Here is a 15025-nt window from a genome sequence, read left to right on the forward strand (position 1 = left end):
ATTATGTATATTTATTAGTACACGCAACCATGTACTAATAAATATATTTATTTATGTATATTTATTAGTATTATGTATATTTATTAGTACATTATGTATATTTATTAGTATATGTATATTTATTAGTACACATAAACATGTACTAATAAATATATGCAATCATACACCAATAAATACATGTTAAAAAATCTTGAGAGATTTTTCATCTTGAGAGAATTAGTTTACTATTTGTAAGTCAGTGGCTGAATGAGTAAGACGATATGGGTTTGTGTCTTCCTTCAGTATCCAAAGTGAAGTGTGCCTCTTAAAGGAAAAGTAGTTAATAATATATACTAAAAAGAAAAAAAAATCAACTATATATATATATATATTTGCACAAATAATTATCACTACAGGAGGCTGAGCTAGACTGGTAGCTGTAACAAGAAGAAATCCTGGGTCACTTTTAGTGAAGCTACTGTCTGCAGACAGAACACCTAGCTTCTGACCTGCACCTGAAACTGAAGAAAGACAAACAATTTACTTCAGAAGATTTAGAAGTATAAGTAGGACCAATATAAAAGAATGGCTTCTTCCCTATTTGGGGGCATTCGTTTCAGTTGTATCTTTATTAGTGACAAGTGCAGTGTGTCTCAGTTATTGTCTTCTTTTCTACCTTGGCTGTCCTTTCCGGAGTCATCTGTCACACTATATTCGATTCACTCTGCATTCTGTTACTGCTCGGAGCTAGCTGTAGGGTATCTGCTTAGGAACGACTAGAGGTACTCCCAGTAGGGACTAGTGACAGCGGAAAGAAGAAGCGAAACTACCCACAGAGGTACTGGCTTTCAACAATTTTGTAGAAGTGTGAAGATTTATTGTAGAAAATAAAGCACCTCATGCTGGGTCTGGCTCCAAGCCTCCCTGGAGAACCTTCCGCTTAGGCAATCTTTTATCCTGTGAACATAGCGTTCTATCTGAGGGAGTTTAAGTTTCATATTAACAAATTGGCTTAATTATTTTTAACCAAACTGTTAACTACCTGCAGCGACTTTAGAAAAGAGCTTCCAACAAGTTTTAGTTCTTCTTTCAAGAGAAAATTACACAAAGCTACTGCAAATTGAACAGGAAGGTGCATGGATTTTTTTTTTGCCTGAGCAGCCAGGTGGGTATTTTGAGGCAACTTCAGCTTCTAGGAGAGGATCTAAAACATATTTGAGGTTGCCCACAGCTAAAGAGTTTGTTTATCATGAAAGACTTTATCTATTACATTGTTTAAATTTCTAATCTGGTGTCATCAAATAGAAGCACTGAGCTATGTTAATTGAGGTGTGTTCTGCCAAACCCCTCAGAGCATATAGATGTGAATATTTTATTACAAAGAATCCAGGGCAAAGAAAACCAATCTGGTGGGTTTCATTTTGCCCACTGAGTATGGCAGTATTCATTTAAAACTAATTGTGGTCAAGAATTAGTTTCTCTTCTTCTATACTGACATATCTATGCAGGATTATGTTCACTGTTTTAAACAGGAAAGGATTATAAAAAATTCTTTATTCATGACTGTTGACTAGGGAAGATTCATTATCTTAGTAAAACAATTCCGAAAGTATGTGTCTCAGCACCTTACTGTTTCACATAAAATGAAGAAACAAGAGGCTCACCAGTTTTTGATCATTATCATGTGGCATGATTTAAATGACTTTTATTGTAATGAATACGTTAGTGTATATATTTGTACTTTTCTATTATTCTAGGGTACAATATTGGTTTTATTAATTTGCTATGATAATTTGATAGTTGATAAGTTTTTTCTGTTAATCAGGGTCCATTTGTAGAATTTCCAGATACTCTGAGTATGGGATAGAATCTTCTGAGGCAGATCAGCCTCTGAAAGATGACCTTAATCTCCATGGCTTGACTAGAGCTTAGCCAAATTCCTTGCTCACGTAGGTTCCTGGCCTCTCTTTTCTCAGATCTCTTACTTCAAAAAACATGTAATTTTCTCTGACTCCTTTGAGATGTTAATTTTTTTCTAGATATTTGCCCATTTTAAGATCTAGGAATGTCTTTCACAGAGACTTGGAACCATTCTCCGAAATACAAAGATCAAGGGAGATAGCTGTTACCCAGTTTTCCTGAAAGGGGAGAAGCCTAACTTTCACAAGGACTAGTGGCAAGTAGCAATTAGCAAAATCTAATGGCTTAATCTCAGACTGGTCTCCTAAGTTTCTCTAGTACTTTTCCATTAGGTCACCCAACATTTTTATTTTTTTTCCTTATCCTGGGGAATTGGATTCACGATCTGGCACCTGACAAGTGCCGCTGAGCTATATCCCTGGACCATCACCCAGCATTTGAAAATTCTTTTCTTTCCATTAGTTTCACTGGAGTTTCAAGTTAAATTTCTTCTCTGTTGCACCATTCTTGAAGAATTTTTTCCTTGCTTATCTAATTCCACTGGTCCTGTTTTTCTTCTTTCTGGTTAAATTTGTATATATATATATATATATATATATATATACAATACATAATATATGTTTTCTCTCCCCTGAATGAACACAAAATTAATGTCAGGCTTAACATTTTTCCACTACTAAATTTTTTTTAGAAATTAAACTTCATTGGAGACAGGAGTAGAATAACTTGACTTTTTGCTGGGAAATAATTTTAGCATGCTACTATCTCTGAGTCATAGATTAGAACATGATGATCCTGAACGTTTTTTAGTTTGTATCTATTTTTTTCTACCCCTTTAAGGTTATTGTCTGTTTTGAGTACTGCTGACCATGTCTTTCTTTGACAACACTCTGGTTTTGAACTTTTAGAATTAACATGGGTTGCGGTGGATAGTTTCTTTATCCATATATTCTCCTTACAATTTATTCCTTTAGGGAATAGTTTATGCTTTGCCAAGTCACTTTCAGATTCCCCTTGGGCTTTTTTGAAATCCTATTTAGCTTTATATTTAGATATTTTTAGTGAACAGCATTATTCAGCACTGTGGCCTACAGTGTCATATGGATGCAGTCGATGCTCAGATATTCTCTTTAGTCCCTGCAGACCTATGAAGCAGCTTGGTGCTTTGCATAATTATCTGTGTGATATTCAAGCATAGATGCTTTCAAATTTCCTTGAATTTAGTTCAGATAAAATTGGATTGCTACTGATTGGTTCTCCAGGATTAATGTTTAAAATGTAATCTATGCTGGTAACCTTATGATTTCCTTTCCTTTAAAAGCACATTTTTGACCTTAGGATTACTGTAAAGCCTGTGTGTGTGTGTGTGTGTGTGTGTGTGTGTGTGTGTGTGTGTTATTATTAATACAATTTCCATTTTGTACTCACTCTGTGGAGACTTGTCACATAATGATTTTCCAATTTTAGTAAAGTTTCTGCCCCAATTTACAGTCAGTGACCTCTACCTGCCATCTTTCAGTCTGATTCTACTAGATCACAAATCCTTTCACATCCTGACTTCAGCTTGAGAGTCTCTTCTTTTATGCATGAGGCCTTTTACACTTACTGTTGATTTGTAAAGTTTAACTAAAAAAACTTATTTGTTTGATCTTTTAAATATTTAGTGTGTCTTCATTTGTAGTAAGGCTACATAGCACAGTGAGATGGACACATGAAGGACGCTTCATAAATGCAATGTGGTTGATTGATAAGCCATGCGAAATGTTTGTACAAAGTGTGCTTCTCACAATGAGAGGGGCCATTAATGAACAGTGATTCTGAGCTGCGAATAAATGTATAACTAACTTATTCTCTCACCAGGCAGTCAAAGAGTGCACAATATTTTAGGTACTGCATTAAATAAATGGGGTAGAATAAAATTCCTATGAAATGGTTTCGATTCATTAGTCTGGTTTAGGTACTACTTTAACTAAAAGGCTATTCTATGTGATAGCTGGTGCTTTCTTCAACACTTTGTAAAGAAATGGGGCTTTACTTTCTTGTTCGATGGCCTGAGAAAGTTGAATTAGTTGAGTCTGCATTAAATAAAAATACATTTAATTGATAGACCATCACATAGAAACATCTGAAAGTAAGATATACTTTGCCAGACACGGTTAGAAGATTTATGAATCCGGCCATGTCTTCCTGATAAGAGTTGAGAATGTAAGTACATATGTTTATTAGAGACAGCTACCAAGAGGCAAGGAGGAGGCCCAAACATGGTTTGCAAACCTTTCGCATCCCTGCCTTTCCCAGCTTTTACAATGAAGTAACCTGCTCACCAAGTAACAGCTGGGACCTTCTGCTGTCTCCCAAAAAGAGTTTGTGACTTGAGGTGCTACAATTTAGGTAGGTGGCTGATTAAGAGTACAAGATTTATCAATATGACAAATAATATTCTTTTTTTCTTGAAATGATGGAAAGATTACGGAGATTCAAAGCAACATGAATAAGGGTTATGTTCTTCATTTCTGTTCCGACGATCCTGCTATTTATTATCTTCAGCTATGAATACTTATGAACCTGGTCAGGTCAACTCTTGGATCTCCTGTTCCTTAAGAATAGCATTAAGAGCCACTGTTTCTACTGTGTAAGAAGCACAATAAGATCTAAGTCATTGCAGTATTTCCCATTGTTCTGCGTCTTATGTGATACTTTCTAGCATTTTCCTTGTAAACAATAATACATTTTTGGCAACTTTGTCCTTCTCCTTTCTCTTCCTCCAACTTTCAAATTGACATTCTAGAGTCATATATGGGCCTTACTAATTCTTATATTCTTTTTGTTTGCTATAACTTCTGAAGCAATTGAAAGCAACTAAGATATTTTCCTATTGGTCAAACCCAGTAAAGTTATTTCAAGAAAGTTGAATTATTTTTGTCATGCTTTATGCCATGGTACAGATTTACCTGAAGAATTCTTATGCTAAATAATCATGTTACATGTAAGCCAAATAACCAGACTCTTTTATGTTCTGTAATAATGTACAATAGGGATATAGGATGCAATACTACTTTTTGAGCAAATAAACATAATAAGACATTGTTTCTCTATACTCATTTCTGTTAAGAAGAGTCAACATTTTTTTCAACTTATTACTGCCTTCAGCAACTGAGTTAAATCTGTGAGTGCAGGTGAAAGGGAGCAAATACTTACATATCAGAATATTTATAGTAAATCTTTCATACATAGAGTGAAAATGGAGTTTGGAAGGATTTAGGTTTACCATCGTTTCCAGTTTTGATTAGTCCTTGGTAATCAAAACACACACACAAGCATACCATCCCCTTATTAAAACTATTCTATATGTAAACAATTCTTTGCCCAATATCAAGAAAAGCATGAATAATTTTCTCTTTCATCCATTAGCTTTTTATGAACTGGTCCCTTCTCATACTTCTTTTTTGATACCACTCTAACACTGTAATCTCTGGACACCACGAACTGTCTTTATTCTGATTATCCATACTTTATTTTTCGCTAATTTTTGTAAAGGTTTCCTCAATCTGAAGCACTGTAATACCTGTGTTCGTCCTGTGGATGGTAACTTCTACTCAGTAATTATTATGTTATTCTTAATAGTTTTTTCTGATTTTCCACACCAAGGTCATGTTCCCCTTATAATATTCAGAACTGCCACTTACCATAATTTTCTTACCTATCTAGTTTTAAACTTCTTGAGCAGGAAGGTTTATATTACTTCATAAAACCTTAGTGTTTATTATAATGCACTAACACTGTGAAATAATAAATGTACACTCTGGTCCTGAAACAGAAGTCCTCAAACCTTTAAACACCTGACAGAAAACTCTGAATCTTTTAAAATTTGGTTGGTGATACAAACATTTTGTTCTAATGAAATGACTGTTGCAGGCTTTTGGTAGGTGCTGGTCACCAGAAAGATCATGTCATTATTAGAAAGTGGAACTGCAGCCATATCTTTTCTGTAGGAAGAAGAGAGGGTGTTATGGTTTATGTTCAGATTCCCACCGCAAGCCTCATGCAATCATGGACACTGCTGAATCTAGATTTGTGACTGGTTTGTTGTTGTTGTGCTGGGATTGCTGGCATGAGTGCTGCACCCACGCTGACATACAGTATGAGGGCAGCAAGGAGGTCTGCTTTCTCTTTCTCTTTGTCCTGTTTGCTCTTTCTGTTTGGGGTGCCGTAACAGTTGCCCTCAGCCATGCCACCCTGCCTTGGAGCCAGCTGAATATGGCTTTCCTCACTTCAGTTTGGGCATCAGGTACTTTGTCTCAACAATGAGAGAAAAAGAACCAAGGTAGAAGGATTGACAGTTGAGTTAAATATACAGCATGATTGGCGGAACATTAAATGGAAATTCCTGAATTTGAGTTCAAGAGTGTTTCTTAATGTTGAATACATGGAGATGCCCATAGGACAATGTGCTAGAAAAAAGAATGGAAATTTGTGATCTTCTCACATATTCTGTCTTAGGGATCTGTATGGTGTAACTGTTCCTCTGAATCCATTGTAATGGTCTCTAATTTGGGCAGGGGTATGCTGGGAATCAAACCCAGGGCCTTGCGCTTGACAGGCAGGCACTGTGACACTGAGCTACATCCCAGTCCCAATAATCTCTAAATTATGTGTGTAAACTTAACCAAAGAGTCTTTGGGTTCTATGAGGTATACAGCAAATTAACTGAACATGAGTAGAAAATCATAGAAGCTTTGATTTGTATCTGTTATTGAGAACTATAAGTGGCAGCTAGTGTTTGCGACTGGAGTCTGTAATAGCACAATTTTATCGATAGGACCAAACACTTAGCCTGTGACATCTGACTCTCCAGGTAGGTAGTGTCAAATTGAATTGAATTTTGAGATAGTTATTTGGCATCTGTTTGGGATTAGGCTATTGGGGTGAAGAAATCCTCACACCGTGGTGGCTAGAAATGTTCTGAATATGTAAGAGAAGAACAAAGTGTTTCTCTGAAATAGGTACATGACAGTGCATCTTTATAGTAATTTTGAAGGTAAAAAAAATGGAAGTTTAACCTAAAAAACAGTATATAACTTTCATACTCAGATTGTATTTTTAAAATTTGAAAGAAATCAAGATGCATATGTGTAGACAAAAATAGGATGGTCACTGTAAAGGAGGAGCGGGAGGAGGAGGAAGAGGAGGAGGGGGAAGAAGAAGAAGAGTAATATTTTTATACATAATCAGGTGCCTCATATATATGGGGAGGACAATATATGTAAGTAGATGATCTCCTATCAAGCTATCTTCAATAAATGAAACCTTGAGAGACTAATAAAAATATAAATGAATCTACTTTTAGAGAGGAATTTTAGGAAATCAAAACAAAAATTTCAATGAAGTCTCAGAGTTTTGGCATAATCCTACAAAATGACCAAAGCAGATTGACTCTAGCTCTTAAAGCTAGATTTTGGAAATCACAGCACGTAGGTCTGGCACAGTGAGTCCAGGTTTCCCCAGATGTTGCCATTTGCACAGCTACATGTCTTCACACCTTTTCATTCAGGTTTGTGTCACTGTCTGTCATGAAGGTAGAAAATACAGTATTAACAAAGTCTGAGACATTATAAAACACAAGAAGAGAAAAGAAGCAAGCAGGCAGGAAAAAAAGAAGGAAGGAAGGTGGGAAGGAAAGAAGAAAGAAAGGGAGGGAGGAAATGAAGGCGGGAAAGGAAGTTTGGTTTCCAGTTGAACCGCCATTGTAGAGACCTTAGATGGCATTTTATGTTGCGCTACTATCTTACAAATGTCTTTGTCAGTTATAAAGATGAAAGAATTTAACTCATCTAAATTAAGCAATACTTTAATATCATTTAAAGCACAGAGACGAAAAGCAATTTTAAGATACCCTTTACATGGTATTTCAAACCAGCAGACACCCAAACTTACAGTCATATAACTGATGCATTAAAGGACTATGGCATTTAAAATTGTTCATTCAGAAAACTACAATTTGAGGCAGGAAATGAATGAATTATTACATTATGATCAAAAGAAAATTTTATACATGGAAACAAAAATGCTGAGAAAACCAAAGCATCTAGACTGTGTATTACTATTTTTCCTTACTACGAACAAAAATGAAGAGACAGATGTATGAGTTACTTTCTCACAATAAAATTAACTAAGAAGGGAGAAAAGGCAAATGGAAATCAAAATTGCCTACTAGGAAGATCTTTAATGATTAGTCTTTTCACTGGAATTGTAAAAAGGCAAAAAGAAAATCACACACACAAATCTCTGTGAATTCATGACAAATACCCTATTTGCATTTTTCTTGTCCAGTGAAGCAGTTTGTGCATATTTATCTCTGACTTCCATTTTCAAGCCTGTGAACAAGCAGGTACTCCCAGCACACGCGGGAACAGGATGTCTTAAGCATGTAAAATGTGTACCTAGAGACGAAAGTTTTGTTGAAAACTTGGAAAACAAATATTCATCTCATTGGAATACCATTTGTGAATTTTTCAGCAGCATTTCATGAAAAAATGAAAACTATTGGAGAGGAATAAATGAGCAATTTCACACAACTCTAGTTTGCTTCCATTTGTTTCCTGTTTTGGTCTGTTATGCATGGTAGAGAGTCTTATAAAAAATGCCTTATGTTACTGACCCAGCTCTTTCTAAAAATGGTTTTGTCATACTTCATGTCATTAAAGAATAAGATGAAAGAAAAAAAATGTGGCAGTATTTCCATTGAGGAAAATGGAAATTGAAAAGCAAGAAGGGGAAGAGGCAACGTGGGACTGTGGCTGGTGATACAAATTCAGCACCTAATGAACATCTCAAACTAGATCCTCAGTGAGAAGAAATAGTTCCCTTCTCGTGAAATACAAGAAGATTAGACAATAGTTCTTAGAAGAAATAGAGTAGATTTAGAGTTAGTAAAACATAGAAAGGCAGTTTATCGCCTGTAGAATTCACAAATGAATTGGTAAAGGCATTACTTGATATAATATTTACCCTAACAGGGAAAATGAAAATACATTATGTCTGAATCAAATCTGGTAGTTTGTTCAAAATTCCATACTACAAACAGGCTTCAGCACACCTGTCAGAATTTTTATCTTTCAGAAACTATAAGGTACATTTTCCCCTTCTTCTCTGACCCTATTCTTTCTTTCTTTCTTTCTTTCTTTCTTTCTTTCTTTCTTTCTTTCTTTCTTTCTCTTTCTTTCTTTCTTTCTTTCTCTTTCTTTCTTTCTTTCTTTCTTTCTTTCTTTCTTTCTTTCTTTCCTTCCTTCCTTCCTTCCTTCCTTCCTTCCTTCCTTCCTTCCTTTCTTCCTTCCTTCTTTCTTTCTTTCTCTCTCGCTTTCTTTCTCCTTCTTTCTTTTTTCCCTCTTTCCTTCCTCCTTTCCTCCTTCTTCCTTCACTTCTTCCTTTTTATCTCTTTTTTTTCCCCTAGGAAGTCAGAATTCATGTCTGCTAGAAATCCTGTGATAATTTTTATTTTCTCTTCCAAAGATCAGAGATGTTATCTTTGGGAAAATCTTGCCTTATTTGAACCATTTTCTATGCACTGATAATAGGAAAATGGCGAAAGAAGAACTGTTCACTCTCTTTCACTGCTCTATCTTATGACTTAAGGTACTGGACTTTGGAGTTTATTCTGAAATGCATGTATATCAAAACTCTTCCAAAGCAATTACGTAAATCACACAGGGTTGTTCCATGAAATGGTAAGGAACATCTCTCATGTACCTCAATAAGGAGAAATGTTTGGCAGCTATCTTGAATTAAGATGTTCTTGTCCTCCTTTTTAAAACTTTTACTCCAGAGGAGAAAATGAATGAAATTCAAAAGATAATATTGTAATAAGTGAACAGGCTAATACAGCAAAACATCACAAGCATCATGTTAAAAAACAAAAAACAAAAAACAAAACAAAACAAAAAAAACCCTTCTATCTTTAGGATATGGCCTAGACTATTAGTCGTAGGTACAGTGACTTCCGTGCTGTTGCTTTGGTCATGTGAAAAGTATGGATTTAATAGAATAAACGTGTTGTTTGAATGATGTCAATGATATTTTCACATTTAGTATTATATGAATGTGACACAGGAATTGGTGACACATTTTATAGACACAAGGTATAGACCTATTTTAACTGCAGTTGTAATAGTATGACTTCTGGGGCTGGGGATTTAGCTCAGCGCACGCCTGCCTTGCAAGCAGGCAGTCATGAGTTCAATCCCTGGTACCGATAAAAAGGAAAAAGACAAAAGAAAAAAAAATAGTATGACTTCCAATCTGCTGAGTGCTTCCTATGTTTGGTGCGCTACTCTAAGCCTTTCAGAAGTTTCAAACTAGTGATTTCCATAATGATATTGTAAGACCTAATTATCTCAGTTGCCCAGATTTGAACACAGAGGCACAGAGAAGTTTAATGCCTTGCACATGACACTGGGTGATCGCAGTCAAGTCTGAACATGAAAAAGCTCCTTAATCCTTGCTTCGCTGCCTCTATCACCTTTAGTCTAAGAGTTGCTAAAATTCTTTAAGGTGGCATCATTGTCTGAATCATTTGACCAGAATTTTGAAATAATTTTCATGGAATTTTATAAGAGAAGTTTTGTTATGTCTGGCAAAAAAGAATATAGTGTGTAATATAAAACACAGAAATGGAATTTTATCTGTTTCCTTATATACATTATACCGTTTAGGTTGTTGTTGTTTTAAGTGATTGTAAAACATGGTTGACAAGAATGAAGCATTTATGTGTTACTATAAAATGCACTCGATGCTGTGGATATGTTATATTGCTCCTTGTAAAGCCTTAATTATGTAAGAACCCTTTCAATCTGACATCAATGCTCTTTAATTAATAGACACACAGAAAATGTCTTTATTTTCTTAGATTCCAAAATTTACAAGGCATATGATGAAGGTGCCTATAGTTTACAACTGTCCTAGGTGTCAAGAACCTCTTTAGATCACTGTTTTATTGTTTAGCAAACATCAGTAGAAATCACCTATTGTGCTTTCTGTGGGTAGAAATAGATGGGAGATAACTGATGGGCATAATTCAAAATCTGATACTGTGTGTATATGTACATAAGTATTTGAGTCACTGGACTGTGGCAGCCTGAAGAACTTGGATTCATTTCAACAGGAGAATGACAGAATCAGCCACTCCATGTGATTGGAGTATCTCCACAGATATTTTAATGGCTGTCTTTGATAAATGTAAATTTGCACAGGATTTGGAAATGTTTAGTAATCTAAGTAACTTGTGTTACTGCTTGTATGTACTGTGGGTTCTCACTGAAAAAATGAGAATAAACAAAAGTATTTGGATGTTTCAGAGAGACCGAGAGAGAAACAATGTTACACAGGATGATATGGGAAGAAGCATTAATTCATTATAGAAAACATGATCCCTGCATGTAAGACATAGTGATGACTTCAGTTTCTTCCTCTACAACTGGTTCTATATTCTTAATTGGAGTTTCTGGTTCATTTCCTAGGCAATGAGTTCATTGAAATCAGTATAATACTTGATCACAGTTGACTCAAGTAATAGGCATAGGTCTGGCAATAATAGTATAAAAGGTTTATGCTGAATTAAATAAACAACTATGCACATTTGTATAATATGATATAGCTAATTTTCACTAACATCTGCTTTTGTCAGACAAATGGTGACATTTTGTCAATGATGGTATGTGTGGTTGGTGTTATTACTCCAGTTCTCCAAGTAAGAAATCACATTACTGTATCTTCCATGTTCGTTAAATGTCTTTTGTACCATAAGTCAATTTCTATTTGGTATTAAATATGTTTGTTATTATCCATCACATCTTAAAAGTGCATTTGTGAACACACTTATATTTTATTTGCAGTTGAAAGAAACTTAATCTGTATAGGTATATTAGCAACGAATATATCCTTCTAAAAACTGCTAAGAGACTGTTAAAATAAATTGACACAGTGAAAAATGTCAGATAATTTAGTTTGCCACCTATTGGAGATTATATAGCTCAAAGACATAAGAGTGGCAGGCAGCTAATTAAAGGAGAAAACAACTAATAGAAGACTTTCTAGCCCTTAATACACCAAAGAAAAAGCATGATACCATAAAATAGCCAGAGCATAAACAGCTATGTGAAGTAGATTTCATACACTGTAAAAATGAAACACAGGGAGACTCATCAGGGAGCCACATTGAGGAAGCAAATGCTGTTAGCTATGACAGTTGAGCCCTGGACTGGTGTGCTGCATTACAGTGAGGCTCTGTGGGAGCTGACCGAAAGGCAGCTGGCCCCTGAAGACAGAAATGCAAAAACGATGGACTGGACGGTTGCTGACAGGAGAAATCTAATACATCATCATCAGAATAGTACTACTGCTACCGCAAGTGACTCCAATCATCTAAGGTTCCTTTTGCTGTGCCCTTGACATAGTCTTCCTGTACTAGTTTAATTGAACAGGAAAATTAGAGAACACTGTAAAAGAATCAAATGAGTCTCCAAACTTCATAGAAGAGAAGTTATGATACATTTTCATAATCATGCTAACTGGAAATTGAAAAGAGTCAATTTAATTGCCTCCTTCTGATAACTTCAAAACTCTTAGAGGAGATACATAATCATATGATTTTTAATTACCAAATAAAGTATTTAAAAAGCCTGATGGTAGACAACCAGTATAGTAATTTCTCTGAACGTAATCCCTATAAAGGTAAAGCTATACTGGAAAGGATAGGTGTTCAAATAGGCACTGATCTTTGATATTCTCATCAATGGTCTACATACTGTAACATCTTCTGACACCAGGTAATTCATTTTATGTCTGTTGCTATTTTTAGAATATGTAATATGCAAAAATTTACAAAAGAACATAAACTTTGCAAAGCTTTGGGACAAAATTTTACAAAGTGAACTAGATTTTAAAATAAAACAACAAACAATATCCTTTGTTGTCATGCAAAATACATGCTTTCAAAGCACTGTAAATACATTAGAATTCATAATGAAGATTAATCTCGTGATTCATATTTCCATCTTGAATCACTCCAAAGTCATCTAGGTGTGTGTGTGTGTGTGTGTGTGTGTGTGTGTGTGTGTGTGTGTTAGGTTGAATAATGATACCCAAATGAATCCAGTTCCTCATCCCTCAATCCTGTGAATCTTATATTATCCTGCTAAAAAAGAGGCTTTTACAGTGTGATTATGAATATTGAGATAGGAATATTGTCCTGGAGTATTTTTCTGAGGGCCCAGAAGGAAGTCTCACCTTATAAGAAGAAGGCAGCGGGAGAGTCTTATTATAGTAGAGAGCCCATCACAAGAAGTGAAAGAAAGATTTGAAATACTATTCTGTGGGCTTTGAAAATAGAGGAAAGAGACATGAATCAAAGAATGTTGGTGTAGAAGTTGAAAAATGCAAAGAAAATAAATTCTGACTCTGCAATTTTCAAGCTCCAGGCTGAAACTGATCTCAGATTTGTGGAACCACAAGGAAATAAATCTACACTGGTTTAATCCACAAAGTTTGTGGACGTTTGTTGTGGCAACCACAGAAAACTAATCAACACACATGAATATTTTCAAGATATTTAAAAACTGTAAGAAGAATGACATAAATGTGGAAAATGTATTATAGCTATAAAACATCAGTGTATGGATATTTGTAGAAAATCAGATTCCAGGCCCTTCTCTTTAACAAATCTGAAGAAACTGAAGAGAAGCTAGTAGCCTATATTTCACTAGATCATTATGCTGAATATGTAGAAAACATTGAAATATATTGCCCTAAAGACAAGTCCTAATGTAACTTCTGGACTGGATTGTTTATGGTTGAAACATACTTTTCTCAGTTAAATGTCTCTTTGAAGAAAGACTCTGTTCCTCTTTTGTCTCTTTGCTTTCTTCTCATGCTCTCTTTACTTGCTAAGAGGTGAGTTTGAACAATAACATGAATGTTTCAATTGTAAAGGTAATAATAATAAAAGATATATTGTCATACCTGCCCTCAAAAACTTTCTCTGGCATCATACATACTTCTCTGATTTGTTGTGAAAGCAGTTCTGGAAATTCTTGTTAGTGAGTCTATTTAATTGCACTGCTGTGACTGCCTTGATTTCCTGAATCAATTCAAAACATTTCCTTTCATGGTAAGTTTCAGTTAGAGAATTTGCATGGTGCCAGACCTAGGTGGGTGAAGCTGCTGGGTGGCAGTTGGCAGGAACATTCACCTTATTTTTGATCATTTTTATTAAAGACATTCATGTAAGTGGATTTCCAGAACTGCTTCAGAAAGTGGCAGGAATGACTGGTATGTTTGGAGTGAGGTAGAGTATTTTCAGAGGGCTAAAGAGCAATCTGTCTTTTATTGCAATAAATATTATTTTAATTTAAGCATTGCTCATTTATTTTAATCACACTTTATTCACCCTGATGTCTGGCTAAGTCTAGTAAAATGTTTATAAAATGTAAATAGATGACAATCAGCAATCATCTCAGTATTGCTAAGAGCCTACCTATGTGTCATACAAGATATTTGTGATACACTATTACGTGAAGACTTATAGTAATTGTATAAATATTGTCATTTGTCTTTGAAATGAATGATTCTTTAAAAAGCATACATTTAACCATACAGAGTGGAAATGTATAAATACCATTTTTTTAAAACTTAGATGTATCTCTGAATTCTTGATTTACCATATATATATATATAAATTGGATAAGAGGCAGAATGCTCAGGTTTTTAAACTTCATATTTTTTATTATAGGAAAAGCACATATAACATTAAATTTACCACCTTTATCACTTTTGGGTGGTGCTGGAAACCAAACTGGGGTCCTAACATTTACTAGGCAAGTACTTCAGTACTTATCTGGAGTGGATGAAGCGTTCCTACTTCATCACTTCAAATGTAGATTTCAGTAATGTCAAGTGTGCTCATATTGTTGTGAAATGGATCAGATCACCACAACTTTTTTATTTTTATATCTGAAATTCTGTACCTACTAGAGAACTCTTTTTCTCATTATCCCCAATGTTTTATAACTATTCTAATTTCTGTTTTCACAAATTTGACTGTTATATGCCTTACATATGTGGAATATCACACTAT

Source organism: Cavia porcellus, unplaced genomic scaffold (genome assembly GCF_034190915.1).
Source record: "Cavia porcellus strain 051 isolate PalLab524CR breed Dunkin Hartley unplaced genomic scaffold, mCavPor4.1 scaffold_21, whole genome shotgun sequence".
In the NCBI taxonomy this organism is placed as follows: Eukaryota; Metazoa; Chordata; class Mammalia; order Rodentia; family Caviidae; genus Cavia; species Cavia porcellus.